The sequence below is a fragment of the Lepisosteus platostomus genome, unplaced genomic scaffold (genome assembly GCF_059453375.1).
Source record: "Lepisosteus platostomus isolate fLepPlt1 unplaced genomic scaffold, fLepPlt1.hap1 Scaffold_59_H1, whole genome shotgun sequence".
Lineage (NCBI taxonomy): Eukaryota > Metazoa > Chordata > Actinopteri > Semionotiformes > Lepisosteidae > Lepisosteus > Lepisosteus platostomus.
Window position 1 is genome coordinate 256,965 of NW_028291675.1, and position 22,036 is coordinate 279,000.

General features: G+C 46.2%; 1 long non-coding RNA gene and 1 other non-coding gene across 2 annotated transcripts; one reads left to right on the forward strand and one right to left on the reverse strand.

The window, feature by feature from the left end:
- The first annotated feature begins 9,833 nt into the window (after window positions 1–9,833).
- On the forward strand, window positions 9,834–14,549 carry LOC148632808 (uncharacterized). The gene is made up of 2 exons (XR_015934160.1): window positions 9,834–9,950; window positions 13,852–14,549. It is a non-coding gene; the product is annotated as an uncharacterized LOC148632808 (long non-coding RNA).
- On the reverse strand, window positions 10,787–10,868 carry trnas-uga (transfer RNA serine (anticodon UGA)). The gene has a single exon. It is a non-coding gene; the product is annotated as a tRNA-Ser (tRNA).
- Window positions 14,550–22,036: the final 7,487 nt, after the last annotated feature.

The following is a 22,036-nucleotide window of genomic DNA, read 5'->3' on the forward strand; positions in this document are numbered from 1 at the left end:
TTTGCATTCATGTGTTTCTAGAGCAGTGATTTATGGGGGTGGGTGGGTCTTTCACAGAGGCTCAGGACAAATCCCCCGCCTGAAAGTCTAATGTGTGCGTTCAGACAGTCACAGGTCAAGAGCCAGGCAGGAGGACAATGGACAGAAGAGCCAACGAACTAAAAATAAAAGAACAGATATGAAAAAGCCACCATCTTTTTCTTTTTGACATTTTCCGACTTTCATGCAAGCCAGGACAAAGTTGCTCAGAGCTACTTGTGGATTCAAATACTCTATCGAGTGCTTTGATGAGTTTTTGCAATTTGATTGTCGTCCTGTCAGCCTGTTTCTGTTTTTTTTTTTCAATCTAGGGATGGAAAGTATGAGGGAAATGATGGAGCAATCAATAACCGCTCCGGAAAAATGGCAGAAAGAAATGGTCCGTCACTAAGGACATTTGTGAAGCAGAGGAGTGACATCACCACAAAGGCGACACATTCTGCTGATGGTTTTGGTGAATAATGATTGAGGCGTGTAGCGGCGAGGCTTAATAATAAGAAAGAATTAAGTGTTCTGAGCCTTCCCAAAAGAGGCCCCATCTCACCCTCCATCTCTGTGGTGCAGCCACAGAGAAACCATTCATGCAAGATGTTTTCTTTTGATAAGGACAGCTCCCAAAGGGGGATGCACTTAGCTAAGCCTGGCTATCATGATCAATGGTCATCCATTGGTGCCTATCTGTCTAGGGAGTGCGAGTTGGACATCTGGATTGCATTACTAAGTGTCAGGACTAAGTGACTCATATCTCACCTTGATCAACCAATCAGGGACTGGTAGGGCCGAGTAACCCACGTGGGACTCTGATGCCCATGGAACTTTCAGCCAATCAATGAGCTGAAGTTCCTCCAGGTAAAAACAGGCAACACAGAGAGCCTGAGAGATTCAGATTCAGATTCAGATTCAGATTCAGATTCAACAAGTTTCAGATTGAGATTCAGAAGGGATTCTGGAGAGGATTCTGTGGACTGTTCTAAAGGGAATTCAAAGGAGAATTCCAGGGCAGGACGGCCCAGGAGCAGAAGGCTCCCAAGGGCAGGACATTCTCGCAGCGCGCCTCCTGACCATCCTGAGACTCAGCCCCGGACAACCACGGAACGGCCAGTGTGTCCGAGTGCCAGAACTTTCCTTTGTTCTAAGAGTCTAGAGTGGAGGTTGCCAGAGAGTAACCAGCAGCAGGCCTCGTGAACAGGTCGGAACTGTGGACAGCTGAATCACTATTCAGAACTAGCTCTTCATCAGGAAGAACCGGTCCTCTTCCTGACTTGCTGGGACCCACAGTCATCTTTTCTCCTGTGCACAAACTTTGCTAGTTAAAGCCAACAGTGAGCATCAGCAGCGCACCGTCGCAAGCCGCACAGCACAGCCTGGCACGGAGCCAGAGAGCGCGGATTGGACAGCAACAGCCTGCAACTGTTTCTTTGTGCCCGCAGGAGATCTGAATCCCCAAAGATTGGATGAGTATTCAACTTCAATGCATTACAGCTCGAGAATTCAATTGTTATCCCAACCAGTTGATATCAATTTAATTCCTAAGAGTTATGTACTTGTTTTGAGTATCTAATGTAGAAGTTGTAACCAAGTTCACTTTACGAAACGGTCTAAATGAATGATATACTGAACGTATGTCCTCTTGATATGTGTAACACTTTGTAACTGATTGAATATATACCTTTTGTATTCTGATAACCCTCTCGATAAGATCTGTTAGGTTTACATGCATATTCTATGTATTAATAAATGTATCCTCGTGTATTAGTACCTGTGTGTGCGCGTTGTTTGAGTTATGTCGCATGGTTGGACTCTAAAGCCATCAAAAGAATCAACTTTGTGATTTACTGCTACAATTAATAATTGTTTCAGTAAATGCCCAAACCCTACAGAACTGGTGCCTTCAGAGAGCCACTATGATTACATATTTGGCGTCCCTGAACCGGCTTTATCTACATTTATTTGGCGTCCCTGGCACGGGCGTGGCAAGACTGAAATGAGTCAACCAAGCGGAATAATTCAATATAAAACGCCGCGGGTTTCATACACGACAATACAGTGTGCTGAAAGCCGAAAGGAAAAAAAGTTCCCCTTGCTCTTTAAGCAGTGCTTGATCGTTTTGTGATCTTTTGCAATCTACCAGGTTGATTGCATACTTGATCTTGTGGTTTTCTGTGGTAAAACTGTGATTTCGTACTTATAAGTAATACTCTTTAAGTTTAACGATGGTTGCTAAAAGGTCTGAATTCGAGTCGCTATTAAGCACTCTCTCTAGCAGCGACAGATCTGACCACGATCTCTTCCATATCTCCGTCAGCGGAGAAGCTAGGAGAATAAACCTCCATTCTCTGAGAGAGCTAGCGAAGGACATAGAGAGATTTGACCCCGCAGTGTCAGAGAATAATATCGAGAGTTATATTCAAGACCTCAGGTATAACCTGCAGTACCTGCCAAACGCCACAGAACAGGAGAAAGTGTTTCTGGTTAGAAAAACTACCAGCAGAGCTGTACATGAGTGGATGGCTAGGCAGATGAAAGAAGTCTGTAATGATTTTGAGCAGCTTTGTCAAGCACTTATCGAAGAATACAGTGCGTTTATTGACCCGACTGCTGCGATAGCCGCCGCTCTTAACATTAAGCACGAGAGAGCAGAGTCCCCTCGCGAATATTACGAGAGACTTAGACGAACTTATTTTGCAGGGCGAAATGATGAGGGTTGCGAAGAGAACACACATTTCAAGGGTTTATTCATTGCGAATCTCCACCCGTCAGTCAGAAAGATGATCTTAATGCATACAGATGCACAGACCATGAAAATGACTGATATCAAGAGATTCGTGCAGAAAGCCTGGGAGTATGATGTCCAAAGTCGCTCTGAGCAAAAAGTTGCTAAAGCGACTGCGTTCCCCGTCAGAGCCAGCAGGGTTAATTCTCCCCTGCTCGAAGGAGCACAGGCTCCTGAGCTGGCTAAGCCCCGTTCCAAAGCACTCACACAGGACCGCACCCAGCGTCCTAAGTGCCATGAGAACACCGGGGGAAGGAAAGGGCTAGAAAAGGCTGAACAAAAGGATTCAGTAGCCGCCCGCCTGGCCAGGCTTGAACAAGCTTTATTAGGACAGGGACAACCGCTCCCCAAGGCTGCCGGAAGCGTGAATGAGCTGATACTCTCCAATGGAGGAGGCGGAGACCCGCCCCCTCTCCCTCCCTCAGTCTATCTGATTGAGCGGAAGGGTTCCTGCCTGGATAAGGTCAGCCACTCCCAAGTGAGTGCTGACTCCACCCATGAAGTCACAGGGCAGGCAGTAAAACGCAGAGGAAAAGCAAGAAGCTTTTACTTCAAGGCTGCCATGGGAGATGTCTTACCCAGTGAGACACTGATTGACACTGAGGTTGAAAGGTGTTTGATGTCACACGGCAAGCTCAAACGGGTAGAAAAAGAAAAGGGCATGCGACTCAGAGAGGAACCTTTGGTGAATCACCAGAAAGGCAAAGTGTGGAAACAGGTCAAGGCTCCTAAGCCTTCTGTACAGAAGGAAAGGGGGGCCAAGAGGCAGACTGTGCTCACACAGTGCCCACCGAACACAGAAGCCTATGTGGAGATTCCTTCTGTTCCCTCTGGACAAGAAATAAAAATATTTTCTTGTTCCCCCAATATACAGGGAAGTCGTGTCCCGGCCAAGGTCCCAACAGCCTCCATGCCACAGGAGCGGTGCTCCAAGCAGCCGCCTGATCCACCAGGTAAAGCACACCCCTTTTACATCCCTAAAGAGGAGCAGATCTCCCCACCTGGCGATGAGAAGGAGCTTTCCCTGTGCACCCTGGCACCCAAGAGGGGTCAGGACCACCACCCCGCAGTGGTGGAAGGGATCCAGATGGCAGGAGAGCAGGTTGGTGATGTAGCCCTCACTCTTAGCCCTGAGAGGTCCTCTATTAGTGAGGATCTGCTTGAGCAGCTGTCACAGGGCCACCGCCAGGTGCCCCTGGTGCAACATTCACAGGTTAGACAGGAGGTCCAGCTGGACGCTGAGACTACTGCACTGTGGAAACACCTGATCCCAGATGCTGATTCCCTCTGCTGTGACCCAGGGAACCTGCAGTCAGGTAACATTATTTCTCACAACTACCAGGTAGTGAGTGAGACTGACCTGATTGTTCCTGCCTCAACGGCAGGGTTGCCAACACACCCAGTCCCCCAGAAGGGACAGGGAATGAAAGCCGAGCCGGTTTTCTTACAGCCACCAGCTCAGTCTGTCAGTTTGAGTCTGACCAACAGTGGTTCAGCCAGACTGGAGCTGGATGGTAAAGTCACCCGCCTGCCAGTGCAGGACATCGCAAAGAGGGATGTCAGAATCCCCGCCTGCACTGACATGGGCCTGGTGAGTGATAGTGAGTTCAAAGACAGTGAACTAGCTATCCCACTGCTGGGGCAGCTCCCTGAACCCCTAGCGAGGGAAGGGGGGAGCGAGCAGGTGTCCTACACCTACCCCCAGCGAACGATTGTAAACATGCCGATAGAGGGATTCCTCAATCAGGAAGTGTGCAGGGTGGACCTGAACAGTGAGAATGGGGTAACAATCCCAGATCACTCAGGTGCTCCAGATGACCACTCAGCCGAGGCTCAGGCATGCTCCACCGCTGCACCGCTCCCTGCAGGGTTCCTAGAGCACAGGCATGAACAAATCGAAAAAGCAGATGCCCTGGAAACGGAGGAGCAGCATCAGCCGCTGTGTCAGATCTCCCCAGATTTCCAGGATGTTGGTGCCCAAGATGCCACAGGGCATACTGAGAAAGACACCATGTACACGCTGCACCAGCTTAGAAAGGCAACAGTCACTCAGAAGGAGATGACTGGGATCAGCCATCCGAAAAGACTTTTGGGAGGACTGATTGCTGCCACCACTGTTGCACGTTTGCTTTTTCTGGTAGGTTTGTGTGCTACTGGCACTCTCACCCTGACTGCCCCAAGAAGGCAGGTGTCAGAGATGCCAGAGGGTAGTGACAGACTGTATCAACAGCAGCAAAAGTTGGAAAGCTTAGGGGAAACCCTACAGGCAACTTCCTATGCAACAGGGTTAAACCTTATTCCCCAACCAGTGGACATGATTGTTGGTGTTATACAGTGGGTTTATGCTTGTGTGCAACAGGCCAGAATGTTGACACAAGACCTGTTAAGGGAGTTTAGTGCCACTGTAGCCAGTCTAACCACGGCACAATTCCCAACCCACTTGATTCCACTCTTCTCAGTAGAGGAGCATGTGACATTAACCTCATCGTTCATAGCTCACCCAGAAGGCAATCCAAGATTGAATTCGGTTCCAAATCTTGAGATGGGTATGGCTACCAAAGCTATCCATTGGCTGTGTCTAAACGATTCACCAATGAAGGGTGTAAAGCTACTAACGAGCAGAGGGAGGTTAATGAACCCCATGAAGAGCAGGTGGGAAGTAAATGGCTGGTCAGCACACCACATTTAACTGACACTATGACTTGTGACAGGCAAGATACAGCTACCGCAATGCAGCTACCTAATCAAACAGTTTTCCTGCAAGTTCCCGAGGAGGCCACAGTGCTCTTGAACTTAACACTGTACTGTCTAGAACCAGACAACATAAGACCAAACTTGAGGTCATGGATGCCTTCAGGTGCCACACTATTGAATTGGATAGAAATCCAAGAAACAGTAAGCCCTGAAGAGGTACAGGTAGTTAGTTTGCTTTAATGGAACAAACCTCCAAACCACCCTAGCAGATACCCAACACAGGTGTTGTGGTTTATCGGGGGCTGGGAACAGGAACTGTTGTTATTGTAACACTACTGCCAGGTAGCTGGATCATGACTGACAGTGTACTCTGAATGATGTACTCTCACATCAAGATGTACTCTGGGTAGCATGAATGAGTCAAAGGTAGCATGCCAAAAGAAAGGAAGTTACTTCTTCCCAAATATCTACCACAGAGGTATCAGATATTGACAGTGAACTTCCTGATGTGTAATTCCTAGACTTAGATAATGTCTCCTACCGTGTTTATACATACTCCAGATGTTATTCATCCTGTTTGTATCCAATGCTGGTTCCGGTATGAATTCTCGAGGAGTAATGTAGACATTTAAGGTTAATGTTCTAATGGCAAGGGACATCACTTAACTCTGTTTTGTTTTGAAGGCAACAATGCCTCGGGACCTCGTGACCTTCAAAAAGGGGGGATATGTAGCGGCGAGGCTTAATAATAAGAAAGAATTAAGTGTTCTGAGCCTTCCCAAAAGAGGCCCCATCTCACCCTCCATCTCTGTGGTGCAGCCACAGAGAAACCATTCATGCAAGATGTTTTCTTTTGATAAGGACAGCTCCCAAAGGGGGATGCACTTAGCTAAGCCTGGCTATCATGATCAATGGTCATCCATTGGTGCCTATCTGTCTAGGGAGTGCGAGTTGGACATCTGGATTGCATTACTAAGTGTCAGGACTAAGTGACTCATATCTCACCTTGATCAACCAATCAGGGACTGGTAGGGCCGAGTAACCCACGTGGGACTCTGATGCCCATGGAACTTTCAGCCAATCAATGAGCTGAAGTTCCTCCAGGTAAAAACAGGCAACACAGAGAGCCTGAGAGATTCAGATTCAGATTCAGATTCAGATTCAGATTCAGATTCAACAAGTTTCAGATTGAGATTCAGAAGGGATTCTGGAGAGGATTCTGTGGACTGTTCTAAAGGGAATTCAAAGGAGAATTCCAGGGCAGGACGGCCCAGGAGCAGAAGGCTCCCAAGGGCAGGACATTCTCGCAGCGCGCCTCCTGACCATCCTGAGACTCAGCCCGGACAACCACGGAACGGCCAGTGTGTCCGAGTGCCAGAACTTTCCTTTGTTCTAAGAGTCTAGAGTGGAGGTTGCCAGAGAGTAACCAGCAGCAGGCCTCGTGAACAGGTCGGAACTGTGGACAGCTGAATCACTATTCAGAACTAGCTCTTCATCAGGAAGAACCGGTCCTCTTCCTGACTTGCTGGGACCCACAGTCATCTTTTCTCCTGTGCACAAACTTTGCTAGTTAAAGCCAACAGTGAGCATCAGCAGCGCACCGTCGCAAGCCGCACAGCACAGCCTGGCACGGAGCCAGAGAGCGCGGATTGGACAGCAACAGCCTGCAACTGTTTCTTTGTGCCCGCAGGAGATCTGAATCCCCAAAGATTGGATGAGTATTCAACTTCAATGCATTACAGCTCGAGAATTCAATTGTTATCCCAACCAGTTGATATCAATTTAATTCCTAAGAGTTATGTACTTGTTTTGAGTATCTAATGTAGAAGTTGTAACCAAGTTCACTTTACGAAACGGTCTAAATGAATGATATACTGAACGTATGTCCTCTTGATATGTGTAACACTTTGTAACTGATTGAATATATACCTTTTGTATTCTGATAACCCTCTCGATAAGATCTGTTAGGTTTACATGCATATTCTATGTATTAATAAATGTATCCTCGTGTATTAGTACCTGTGTGTGCGCGTTGTTTGAGTTATGTCGCATGGTTGGACTCTAAAGCCATCAAAAGAATCAACTTTGTGATTTACTGCTACAATTAATAATTGTCTCAGTAAATGCCCAAACCCTACAGAACTGGTGCCTTCAGAGAGCCACTATGATTACATATTTGGCGTCCCTGAACCGGTTTTCCCTACAGGCGCGTTAAGAGAAAGGCAGCTGTGTCAGCATGCGTAGGCTGCAAAGGATCAAGCAAAGGTTTACTCCATGCTGAAAAGAGAAGAAAAGAAGCACAACGTTTCGACTGTGGAGCCTTCTGCGCCATCTTCTTTAGCGGTGATGATGTTTACATTGGAAAAACTGAGACATGCGTCCCTGGGTGGGCTTGAACCCCCAACCTTTCGGTTAACAGCCTAACGCGCTAACCGATTGCGCCACAGAGACTGACGGCCGCTTGTACTCCCTACATTTGCAGGTTTATGGTCAAAGAAAACAATCACTTGCGCTTCTTGCAGCCGGCAATCTTTTTCCACTGACAACCAAGAAATGGATTTCATCTTTCACAAGCTGTATGGATTTCTTCAAAAACAAGTTATTCCAGAAAGGAAATGAATTCTTGCATTAAACTGAACCAAGCTGTACATGTTTGTCTGAAATGAGACATTCGGCACAACAAGACACGGAGAGAGGCACCGCTGGTATTCAGACCCAGGATCGCCTGCTGACTAGGCGGGCACTTTAAGCCACTAGGGAACAGCGCCAGCGGAGCACCGCGCTTTTACAGACACTTGGACACATCTGCGTTCGGTGTGCACTTAACCTGCTCTCTGAGCCCGTTGCCTCCGTCCCATTTAATAGCAGAACTGACGCCAAGAGAAATGATGAGAAATGGCATTTATCGGGCACTTTTCATGTCCAAGGAGCTCAATGCCCTTGACACCTCCCCAAGGCGACAGAGCTGTGCATTCTTTGGCGACACCATTTTTTCTTTTGTTTAATTTCTATACTTATTGATAGAATAAAAACGATATGTCATGTACTGTAAGGGAAATGTCTCTTTTCATGGGGAAAGCTAGCACCAGCAAATGTTGTGTTTAGAAGAAGTGATTTAACATGACACGTGACCTAATTTACCGGAGCAAAAGCTCACCCAGCAAGCCCTGCTTTACTTCTACAGGAGAGAAGTACTGTAGAGTCTGCAAGATGTTCAGCTGGGTAGCTACGTCAGCATGCCTCGGCTGCAAAGGAACAAGTAATAGGTTTATTGCATGCTGAAAAGAGAAGAACGGAAACACAGCGTTTCGACTGTGAGGTCTTCTCACACCTGAAGAAGTCTCACACCTGTAAAAGGCTCCATGGTTTTCTTTCTTCTCTTTTCAACATGGAATACACTTATTGTCTGCAAGATGTGACAATTTCATGGTGTTTTGGAAGAAAACCTTTTTTCTTTGAATTCAAAATCAATCGGAATTTCAGCACGACACATCAACACTTTTTCAATTTTAAGGAGATGATATTTTAAACCTGATAAAAATAGTAGGAAACACAAGTTTCTTGCTGTGAAAATTTAGATGGGGAAGTGTACTACTGGTAGCAGTGTAGAGCTCTCTGTGGTGGAGTGCAAGCGCATGTTCTATGGGCCAGTGGCGTAATGGATAACACGTCTGATTTCGGACCAGAAGATTGTAGGTTCGAGTCCTGCCTGGCGCGTGAGGCTTTTAAACCTCTCAGGTTCCTCGGTAACAGGTTGCCGTCATGTATATGAACTATAGAAAAGCATCTGCCACAACCCGTAAATTAGCACGCAAGTGCGGGCTGGTGAACACAGAACTGTATGGAGATCATCTCCAGCTCCGAGCTCAATTGCAATGAAAAAACATGCAGAACAGAACTGGAGAGCAGCTGAATTTGTGCTCAGTAGGGTGGGGAGGACTCAGCATTGCTATTGTTCTAATTGGCATGAACTGCAGGGGATCTGAATCAGAACACGTCAGTTAGTTCGATCATTGCGTCAATATGTAGGCCACGTTAATATAGAATTATTACTTTGTCTGTCTCGTCTTTGTATATAGCTGAATGTCCCTGACAATTTCATGTTAGTTTTTAAGAACGACATTGGTGCTAATATATACATATATAGCATATAAGGAACACGTAAAAGTTTAGTCCATGCTGAAAAGATAAGAAAACCGCCACAACGTTTCATCTTGGAATAAATCTTTACTTGTTGTTTTGCAGCCTACCCATTCTGACCTAACTCCTCCCTTGAAATTCCCTAACAGATAAGGGTACGTAACGGCTCATGCGATGCTCAGTTGCAATTTGTCCCAAAACAAACAAGAACAGCAGCTGAGGGTTTGAGTTTGAACATGCACTGTATTAAAGCAGCTTTTATTTCCATTGATAAATGCTAGATATTCCTACAGAGATTCTCCAGGTGAGTAAGCGATTCCTGTTTCTGTTTCTATTTCTGTTTCATATATATATACAGTATATATATATATGTTACATGTGTCTCTGCAATAGTATAAATGTGTTATACGCTATCAGGGGCTGCTTTTTTGTGCACCTCATCTACATCAAGGGTTTTTTTTTTCATTTATGTTTGTGGACCTTCACCATTTGAGGAAGTGAGTTAGATAATAAAGTTACAGGTATGGTGAGCAATGACTGACAAAGGCACGTACTGCATATTCCTTACAGAAGTGTAAGCAATTTGTTCTAAAAAACACCGGCTAAAGTCCAAAATAATTTGCAATCTTATTACTTAAACAGAATTAACATCAATAAACTGTAAGGTGCTGGTACATGCGAGTAGATTTGATCTTCTATTAAACAAAAATGCAATTACAGCTCTAAAAAGGTCAACCTAGATTTCTGTAAAAGATCTGTTCAGGTCATCGCTGTTCCTCTGACCTTGTGAGTCTTTGGAATTTTAAAAGTGTATTTTGCTTGCCTTTCATGTGGTCTGTGTACAAGTCACTGTGGCGTATGCGGTCCTACACAGCCTTGCTATAGACGTGACGAGCCTCCGCTATGTTGCAATGGAGAACAGGTTCAGTACGGAGCTGCCGAGAAAATTCAGCTGGAAAGCTCGTTGCAGAAAAGCATCGGTATCCGTGTCCAGCGGCAAAGCGTCCTTCGTGGGTTCTGAAGAATCGATTTCACAGGCTGCGGGTCCAGGCGATTTAGAGTGTTAAAGGTCCCAGCGAAAACGAAACGAGGCTGGTCCTTTTACACGCACGCACGCACGCAACCAAATGCAAAGGACGCCGTAGTCGGCAGGATTTGAACCTGCGCGGGGAGACCCCAACGGATTTCAAGTCCGTCACCTTAACCACTCGGCCACGACTACAGCGAGTGCCACGGCCGCTGCCTTCTTGCTACAATCGAACAGGGAGTGCGAGGCGGCGGCGGCAGCGGAGGCAACTTTTTTCAAGATCGCTCTCCGTTTAAGGAACCTTTTACGCCATACGTGCAAGCACACACACACACACCTCAGAGGACTTAAGGGTGGCTTCAAGTTGGAATGATAAAGTCTCCCCGTTCAGACATGAAAACAGAACGTTCTTAGACAGAAAGCAATCAACAACGGAGACATGTGGACGACGATTTTAGTCACTGCACTTTGAATAGCATTTTTGCTCCAGTTACAGGAGATGCACCAATGGCCCTTGACCTACGCTCTACCATTGCCTTGAACATTCAAACAAAACAGCCCTCAAGTCCTGTGGTTTAATATAACGCTGTTACGTGTCGAGGCAGTATTTGACTCTGTCCTACCGTTGAGACACGGGGCGTATATGGAAACGAACACATGCTACGGATCGTCTCTAATCGGTCCCTACAGTTGGAAGACTCCTTGAAGCGTGCACCCCCATCATTCATCTTTGCGCATCTGTGAAAGGTAGACTCTTGAGCAATGTTTGAGCCAGCTCTAAGGCAACTAGTGCTATTGGACAGACACCTCTGGAAGATCCTAAGAGTCTCTTAACACCACTTCCAGCAGCAAGCTTAATTGTTCGCTGGAGGTCTCCCACCCAGGTACTGACCAGGCAAAGAATCACCAGTACATTGAATGAGGAAGTTAATCCTGAAATCCAATTACATATCTCAAGGTAAGACAAATCCATAAGAACATGTCTTAGTATTACTTCGTTTACATTAGTATGGCACTGAGTTGGAGCTCCTCTTTAAGCTGTGGTTTAGTTTTGCATTCATGTGTTTCTAGAGCAGTTATTTATGGGGGTGGGTGGGTCTTTCACAGAGGCTCAGGACAAATCCCCCGCCTGAAAGTCTAATGTGTGTGTTCAGACAGTCACAGGTCAAGAGCCAGGCAGGAGGACAATGGACAGAAGAGCCAACGAACTAAAAATAAAAGAACAGATATGAAAAAGCCACCATCTTTTTCTTTTTGACATTTTCTGACTTTCATGCAAGCCAGGACAAAGTTGCTCATAGCTACTTGTGGATTCAAATACTCTATCGAGTGCTTTGATGAGTTTTTGCAATTTGATTGTCGTCCTGTCAGCCTGTTTCTGTTTTTTTTTTTCAATCTAGGGATGGAAAGTATGAGGGAAATGATGGAGCAATCAATAACCGCTCCGGAAAAATGGCAGAAAGAAATGGTCCGTCACTAAGGACATTTGTGAAGCAGAGGAGTGACATCACCACAAAGGCGACACATTCTGCTGATGGTTTTGGTGAATAATGATTGAGGCGCGTTAAGAGAAAGGCAGCTGTGTCAGCATGCGTAGGCTGCAAAGGATCAAGCAAAGGTTTACTCCATGCTGAAAAGAGAAGAAAAGAAGCACAACGTTTCGACTGTGGAGCCTTCTGCGCCATCTTCTTTAGCGGTGATGATGTTTACATTGGAAAAACTGAGACATGCGTCCCTGGGTGGGCTTGAACCCCCAACCTTTCGGTTAACAGCCTAACGCGCTAACCGATTGCGCCACAGAGACTGACGGCCGCTTGTACTCCCTACATTTGCAGGTTTATGGTCAAAGAAAACAATCACTTGCGCTTCTTGCAGCCGGCAATCTTTTTCCACTGACAACCAAGAAATGGATTTCATCTTTCACAAGCTGTATGGATTTCTTCAAAAACAAGTTATTCCAGAAAGGAAATGAATTCTTGCATTAAACTGAACCAAGCTGTACATGTTTGTCTGAAATGAGACATTCGGCACAACAAGACACGGAGAGAGGCACCGCTGGTATTCAGACCCAGGATCGCCTGCTTACTAGGCGGGCACTTTAAGCCACTAGGGAACAGCGCCAGCGGAGCACCACGCTTTTACAGACACTTGGACACATCTGCGTTCGGTGTGCACTTAACCTGCTCTCTGAGCCCGTTGCCTCCGTCCCATTTAATAGCAGAACTGACGCCAAGAGAAATGATGAGAAATGGCATTTATCGGGCACTTTTCATGTCCAAGGAGCTCAATGCCCTTGACACCTCCCCAAGGCGACAGAGCTGTGCATTCTTTGGCGACACCATTTTTTCTTTTGTTTAATTTCTATACTTATTGATAGAATAAAAACGATATGTCATGTACTGTAAGGGAAATGTCTCTTTTCATGGGGAAAGCTAGCACCAGCAAATGTTGTGTTTAGAAGAAGTGATTTAACATGACACGTGACCTAATTTACCGGAGCAAAAGCTCACCCAGCAAGCCCTGCTTTACTTCTACAGGAGAGAAGTACTGTAGAGTCTGCAAGATGTTCAGCTGGGTAGCTACGTCAGCATGCCTCGGCTGCAAAGGAACAAGTAATAGGTTTATTGCATGCTGAAAAGAGAAGAACGGAAACACAGCGTTTTGACTGTGAGGTCTTCTCACACCTGAAGAAGTCTCACACCTGTAAAAGGCTCCATGGTTTTCTTTCTTCTCTTTTCAACATGGAATACACCTATTGTCTGCAAGATGTGACAATTTCATGGTGTTTTGGAAGAAAACCTTTTTTCTTTGAATTCAAAATCAATCGGAATTTCAGCACGACACATCAACACTTTTTCTGTTTTAAGGAGATGATATTTTAAACCTGATAAAAATAGTAGGAAACACAAGTTTCTTGCTGTGAAAATTGCATGCAGAACAGAACTGGAGAGCAGCTGAATTTGTGCTCAGTAGGGTGGGGAGGACTCAGCATTGCTATTGTTCTAATTATTATGAACTGCAGGGGATCTGAATCAGAACATGTCAGTTAGTTTGATCATTGCGTCAATATGTAGGCCACGTTAATATAGAATTATTACTTTGTCTGTCTCTTCTTTGTATATAGCTGAATGTCCCTGACAATTTCATGTTGCCTGCGATGTGTCCCCTCTCCCCACAGCAGTGGCAGATGACCAGCCGTCGTCGCTCCCCCAACATCGTCGCGCTGGGCGTCTCCTCCTCCCCATCTGATTCCCCGTGCGCCCCTCCGTTGGTGCCCACCGGTCTCCTCGAATACGGCAACAGTGTGCTCAGCCAGAGCCAGGGCCTGCTCCAAGGGGACCAGTGCGGCCAGCATCACGTGGCACTGCACCTCAGTCGGCGCCGGGGCCAGGAACGCCTGGAGCGCTATTTCCCGGTGGGCCTCCTCCGGAAGAGTAGGGTAACCCTGGCGGGCTAAGTAGGCCACGTCTGCGGCTGTTACCTTCACTGTTACCTGGATACCTCTTTATCTAGAACTCACTCTTCCCCCTGCCTGTCTGGCTTCTTTTAATCCTTCTGTGCCCGGATTGCAGCGGGTAAGATATTTTTCCAAGAAAAAAAGAGAAATTAAAAAAGAGAAATTTCACCAGAGCCCCTGCTCATGTCTAATTTTTAGTTTAGAAGGATTCAAGCAGGATTTTGGATGAAAGGCAGCGACCTTAATCAAGCCCAAATCATAATTGAACCCATTCAGAGCCTACATTACATTTTAGTGTTTCATTCTGAGCAGAATGCCCTCACACCTGAAGAAGGCTTGCGTTTTCTTCTCTTTTAAGCATGTGTACAATGCTGTAATACAATTTAAAATAATTAAAAGTTTAAAAAGTATCAACTAAACTCCATTAATATCGAGTGTCTTTTATACAGCTTTTATACAGCTTTTAAGTATAGATTACACTTTTCTAAAATGTATTTAAAAAATAAAAACGATTACTAATCTAATCTTTCCACGTTTGATCCCAAAATCCCAAGAAAAATTAATCTAAACTAGGAGAAAGCTATGCTGAAAGTTTATTAATATACTTAGAAGACAAAGATAACAATTTATGTTGCATTTGTCTGATTGTGAATCAAAAAATACATTTAATTAACTGCTCTCAGTGACAGCTGACAATCCTCCATACACTCAAGTGAAAAATTAGTAATGCCAATGTAAACGTGGTATTTACAATTTGTTGATAATAGAAATGTTAAGTTCTCTAAAGCTTTTTGAGGCAGCAAAAGATTTGAACACCCTATATTGTAATGAGCTGCTGAGCTGAGAATGGGTTATGTTCCTGCTGTCAGAGGGGGTGGAAAGTGCCCGCGGTTATTTAATTAGTATTACAATTCACACTGATTCCCTTGAAAAGGTATGGACATAAGAATATTTGTGCGTGGTCAAAAAATGGCATTAAGCACTTAAAATTAATATGGTTAATAAGAGTAAACTGGAACATGCTGTACAAGATCGGCTAAACTGGGATCTATTGCTTACGCCTGAAATTGGAGCTGCTGTCGCAGTGAATAGCGACTAATAAGTCTGTCTTTCTGTGGGGGGAAGGGAATCTGATCTGATCTGCAAACCTCCAACAGAGCTGTTCAACTGGTTTTTGTCGGGCACATCAAGTGTCAGGTGTAAGCGATAAATATATTTAGCTGAAAAGCTGTACAACGCAAGACATTTCAGTACTCTAGGTTTCGTGAAAAAGCACATTGTGCTGCTGTAATACAGTTTAAAATAATTAAAAGTCTAAACAGTATCAGCTTATGTATGGGTTGTATTTTAAAAAAAGTCAAAAACCGCACTCAAAATGGAATTTAGCGCTTTCTGGCAAGAGGAGACACCCAAATTAATAATGTAACATGCTACTGTTTGTGCATGGATATAGTTATAATGCTATTTCCTTAGACACGTGATTCCATGTTTTATTTTGAATCCCCGGCGGAACCGGGCATCCATAAGAATCAAGTACTGTAACAGGTTTATTCTATGCTGAAAAAAAAAGAAGAAAGAAAACACATTCCATAAGAATCAGCGCCTTTATATAGCGCCTTTAAAGGTGGCTTCTCAAAACGCTTTACAGGATAAAAACAACAATAACAACAACAACAACAACAATATTGTGTTTCATTGCACTTTGACAGATTGTCTTTAAATCAACTGTTGATTTAAAGTTTGACAGTAAATGTTTATATTGTAACGCATACAGCCTCCATTTCTTATTAAAAATGTAGCCTAAGAGGGGGGGTCTGCTCTCACAATCCTCCATATACTCAAGTGAAAAATTAATAATGCCAATGTAAACATCGTATTTACAATTTGTTGATAATAAAAATGTTAAGTTTTTTAAAGCTTTGTGATAGTTTACCCAGTTTACCCATTGTTATTAAAAATGACTTGGATTCGAACATGTTGTGATATTTAGAAATATAAAAGTCAATTAATTGTCAATTTCCATATTTATGTCTTTATTTAGCGGTTTCATTAGTGACAAAGGCTAAACTTTCTTGGAAAAATGTCTTTGCTGTCTTGCTGATACATTAAGCTTTCTAAACTCAGCCACAAAGTCATGTGACTGATTTTTCGCCCTGTTTCGTTGGTTAAACGCAATGATCACAAGCACCACCATGGTAACTGGGACATGTAGTTTTTAATTCAGATTGAATTATAACTGTACGTACTGTAGCGGCGAGGCTTATTAATAAGACAGAATTAAGTGTTGCTGTGCTTTCCCAAATGAGGCCCCATCTCCCTCTTCATCTCTGTGGTGCAGTCACAGAGAAGCTATTCATGCAGACTGATTTAAAGATGTTTTCTTTTGATAAGGTACAGCTCCCAAATGGGGATGCACTTAGCTAAGCCTGGCTATCATGATCAATGGTCATCCATTTGCGCCTAAAGGTCTGCAAGATTCCAAGAGAGAGCCTCATCCAAGTGGTCTACAACCCCAAGGTCAGCATCACCAGAGCACCGTCGCAAGCTGAACAGCAAAGCCTGGCATAGAGCCAGAGAGCGCGGATTAGACAGCAACAAGCCTGCAACTGCTTCTTTGTGCCCGCAGGAGATCTGAATCCCCAGAGATTGGATGAGTATTCAACTTCACTGCATGACAGCTCGAGAATTCAATTGTTATCCCAACCATTTGATATCAATTTAATTCCTAAGAGTTATGTACTTGTTTTGAGTATCTAGTGTAGAAGTTATAACCAAGTTCATTTACGAAACGGTCTAAATGAATGATATACTGAACGTATGTCCTCTTGATATATGTAACTCTTTGTAACTGACTGAATATATACCTTTTGTATTCTGATAACCCTCTCGATAAGATCTGTTAGGTTTACATGCATATTCTATGTATTAATAAATGTATCCTCATGTATTAGTACCTGTGTGTGTGCGTTGTTTGAGTTATATCGCAAGGTTGGATTCTAAAGCCATTAAAAGAATCATTTTGTGATTTACTGCTACAATGAATAATTGTCCCAGTAAATCCCAAATCCTACAGAACTAGTGCCTTCAGAGAGCACACTACAGATGTTACCTATTTATCGTTGAACAGGATGTATGTGATGTGGCGACTAGGTTCAATTTTGTATCCTCTTTAAAAGATTAAGGACTGGGGTGAGTGTGATTTACCACCCTTTCAGCTAAGAACCCGACGTGCGGACCGTTTAAGCTGCATAGACTCGGTCGTTTAACTCTTCTCCATTAGCAGGGTTAAGGTTAAAGAAAAAAACATTGCTGACTTCTTTTTTTTTTTGCCAGCCGCGAGCGCAGATTAGCAAGATTTGTATTTCATGTTTTGCAAGTTGCATCCATTTTAAGAAAAACAAGTCGCGTTAAAGACAGGAAATGAATGCTTGCATTTAATTAAGTCTAGCCGTAGGCGGTTGTCCATAATGACCCGTTCTGTTCGAGAAGACGGAACAAAAAAGGCACCACTGGGATTCAGACCCAGGGTCTCCTGTTTACTAGACAAGTGCTTTAACCAACTAAGCCACGGCACCCCGGGAGCACTGTCCTTTTGCAGCCACTTGGACACACCACTCAGACACATCTGCATTCGGTGTGTGCTCCGCCTGCTCGCGGAGCAAGTTGCCACCTTTACATACAATAGCAACATCGACACCAAGAGAAAGGATGACATATGGCTTTTATCTGGAACTTTTCATGTCCAAGGAGCTCAATGTGCTTTCTGTGTACAACAGGGCCACTGAACTGCACACTGGCCACTGAACCACAGCAGTGGCTTGCTGGCTTGACATCTCCCAAGGAAAATGTTGAAATCGCATGTGGAACAGGAAAATGACCCTCGAGTACGAGGGAAAAAAAAGAAAAAGATCATCTGGAGTGCACCAAGCCATGTCCGGACAGCCTAGCTTCCTCGACGAGGTGGCCGAGTGGTTAAGGAGATGGACTGCTGATCCATTGTGCTCTGCACGCATTGGCTCGAATCCCTTTCTCGTCGCTCTCCATGTTTGACGTTGGCCATCCTGTTGTTTGCTCCGGTTCTAGAGCCGTACATTTTCTAGCGGTGGCTGAACATGGTATAATAGGCTAACGTTGGTATCGAGCAGTGACAGTATTTACGTGCCGCTGCTGCCAAGTGGCTCTGGGTTGAGACCGCGTTTTCACTTACTTGCAACGCAAACGGAGAAAGCGATTTTTGACAGTCTCTCGAGAGACTGCGCTAGGTGTTTAGGGATAGACTTTGTCAGTTCCCCCTGGGATGATGGCCTCTCAAATAGTTTGTGATTCCCCTAGACGTTTATACAGTAGAAGCCTGCTTCGTGGCTTAAATCCAAGCTAAGGAAACGAGTTAGAGGTCTGATGCAGAACTGCGAATTCGATGAACGGGAACACTACAGTACATTGCACTGTATGTGTGAGGAAAGCTGCCCCCTTCAGTCCCTTGTCGACCGAACAGAGGACTGTAAAGGATACTGCCAAGAAACTTAAGGATGCTGGTTGGAATCCAGCTCCAAAGAAGCCCCTTTGGGTGTTATGTCATCAAAAAGTAAGAACAGCGAATCTCCCTTTGATCAAAAGTGCAACAGAGCTGTTTTCCGTGGAGCAGGTTTCAGACCCGTAGACCTGTTTTATTTGTAGGGCAGGGCGCATTCCCAAACGCGAATCTCCTGTTTTAGAAGTGCTTTGGGCGGTGTAGCGGCGATGCTTATTAATAAGAAAGAATTAAGTGTTTCTGAGCTTTCCCAAATTAGGCCTTATCTCTCTGTTCATCTCTGTGGTGCAGCCACAGAGAAACTATTCATGCAGGCTGATTTAAGGTTTCCCTTGATAAGGGACAGCTCCCAAAGGGGGATGCACTTAGCTAAGCCTGGCTATCATGATCAATGGTCATCCATTGGTGCCTATCTGTCTAGGGAGTGCCAGATGGACATCTGGACTGCATTCCTAAGTGTCAGGAGTAAGTGACTCATATCTCACCTTGATCAACCAATCAGGGACTGGTAGGGCCGAGTAACCCACATGGGACTCTGATGCCCATGGAACTTTCAGCCAATCAACGAGCTGAAGTTCCTCCAGGTAAAAACAGGCAACACAGAGAGCCTGAGAGATTCAGTGGGAATTCAGTAGAGAATTCTGTGGAGTTTTCTAAAGGGAATTCAAAGGAGAATTCCAGGGCAGGACAGCCCAGGAGCAGAAGGCTCTCAAGGGCAGGACATTCTCACAGCGCGCCTCCTGACCATCCTGAGACTCAGCCCGGACAACCACGGAACGGCCAGTGTGTCCGAGTGCCAGAACTTTCCTTTGTTCTAAGGGTCTAGAGCGGAGGTTGCCAGAGAATAACCAGAGGATCCACCCGAGGTTAGCACCAGCAGCAGGCCTCGAGAACAGGTCGGAACTGTGGACAGTTGAATCACTATTCAGAACTAGCTCTTCATCAGGAACGAACCGGTCTTCTTCTTGACTTGCTGGGACCCACAGTCATCTTTTCTCCTGTGCACAAACTTTGCTAGTTAAAGCCAACACTAACTAGCCGGTCAGTGAGCATCAGCAGCGCACTGTCGCAACCCGCACAGCACAGCCTGGCACCTAGACAGAGAGCGTGGATTGGACAACAACAAGCCTGCAACTGTTTCTTTGTGCCCGCAGGAGATCTGAATCCCCAGAGATTGGATGAGTATTCAACTTCACTGCATTACTGCTCGAGAATTCAATTGTTATCCCAACCAGTTGATATCAATTTAATTCCTAAGAGTTATGTACTTGTTTTCAGTATCTAATGTAGAAGTTATAACCAGGTTCATTTATGAAATGGTCTAAATGAATGATATACTGAACGTATGTCCTCTTGATATGTGTAACACTTTGTAACTGACTGAATATATACCTTTTGTATTCTGATAACCCTCTCGATAAGATCTGTTCGTTTTACATGCATATTCTATGTATTGTAACGCCCTCGCCTGGTGGTGAGGAGGAAGCGCCCCCAGGCACTCGTAGTACCGCTGGGCATGCTGGGAGTGGTAGCCGGAGTGCGGCCTAAGCGAGAGAAGCTCGCCCCACACCCAAAGTCTGTCAAGGCCCTGTGCATCCTGTGGGAGGCCTTGGAGGTAAAGGACGGGGTGCTGTGCCGGGGGTGGCGGGTACCCTCCAGTGGCGAGGTACGGTGGCAGCTGATGTTGCCTTGGTCGCTCCGCGGGGCGGTGTTCCGAGCAGTGCATGGCCAGCCGGGCGTGGGGCACTTCGGCGGTAAAAATACCCTGCAGCGCCTCCGAGGCCATTTTTATTGGGGTCTTTGCCACCGGGACGTGGAGCGGTACTGCCGAACGTGTGCAGTGTGCGTGGCGCAGAAGGGTCCCCCCGAGCGGTCTCGGGCCCCCCTCCAACAACACCAGGCGGGGGCTCCTATGGAGCGGGTGTGGGTGGACGTTTTGGGCCCGTTTCCGCGCACCGAGGCCGGGAACCTCTACGTCTTGGTGGCCATGGATTATTTTATGAAGTGGCTGGAGGCCTTCGCCCTACCGGACTAGAGTGCCCCCATGGTGGCCGATGCACTGCTGGAGGGGATGTTTGCCAGGCTGGGGGTGCCGGAGGAGTTACATAGTGACCAGGGGCGTAACGTCGAGTCCCAGGTCTTCGCCAGAGTGTGCCAGCGCCTGGGGATCACAAGACGCGGACCACACCGTTGCATCCCCAGAGCAACGGGTTGGTGGAGCGGTTTAATCGTACCCTCACCACCCAGCTGGCCACCCTGGTGTCCCGGCACCAACGGGACTGGGACCGCCACCTCCCCCTTGCGCTCTGGGCGTATCGGACCGCGGTCCAGGAATCCACCGGGTGCACCCCGGCCTCGCTCATGCTGGGCCGGGAAATGTGAACCCCGGTGGACCTGGTCTCCGGCCGGCTGCCCGGAGACGGGTCGGCACCGCTGGCTGGACCGGACTACGAGTGGGACCTGCGGCAGCGGATGCAGCAGGTGCACAGCTTTGCACGGACCCACTTGACACAGGCGGGGGTCCGGTAGAAGCGGCACTACGACCTGCGCTGCAGGGGGCCTGCCTTCCAGCCCGGGGACTCGGTTTGGGTGTACAACCCGTGCCGCCGCAAATGCCTCAGCCCTAAGCTGGCGCCGTCATGGGAGGGGCCCGCTGAGGTACTCTGGGTGGTGGGCGAGGTCTGCTACCATGTCCGGTTGCAAACACGGGGGAGAGTGGTGGTCCTGCACCGAGACCGCCTGGCCCCCTACCGACCCGGGAGGAGGAGCCGTGTGGGGAGGCTCTAGAGGACCAGCCGGGGCTGGAGCCGGCCGATAGTGGGGCATCCGTGGGTCGCCAGCCGTCACTGTGGCGCAGCGGCTGCTCACGCAGGGTTCCACAGCAGTTAGCCGAGTACGAGTACAGCCTGAGGGGGGTTTTCGACGTCGGCAAGACGCCAGACGCTTCAGGTTTTTAAGGAGTAAGAGTGCAGGGGGTCTAAACCTGCAATCCAGTGTGTTGAAGTATTTCACAACACTACCCCTAGCACATCTGGAAATAAATCCTCATAATGATTATTGCCCTGGGCATGTACCAAAAAATCACTGAGCATATATATATATATCACTGTGTTGAAGCTAGAGACACAGAATAAGTGCAAACACATCCTAAATACAGTGTTCCTGCACCTTTGACCTCATCCAGAATGTATCATTTTTTGAAAGGGATTGCTGTCAGAATGCACAACTGAATCCCAAACAGAATCTCTAGTCAAATATGATCATTTGTGAAACAGGCAAATGAGTCTCTCAGGTGCCCATTGCTCATTTTCAGACACAATTATGCAATACTTTCACATGCAATACACATGAACATGCAATACTTTTCAGCTGCAT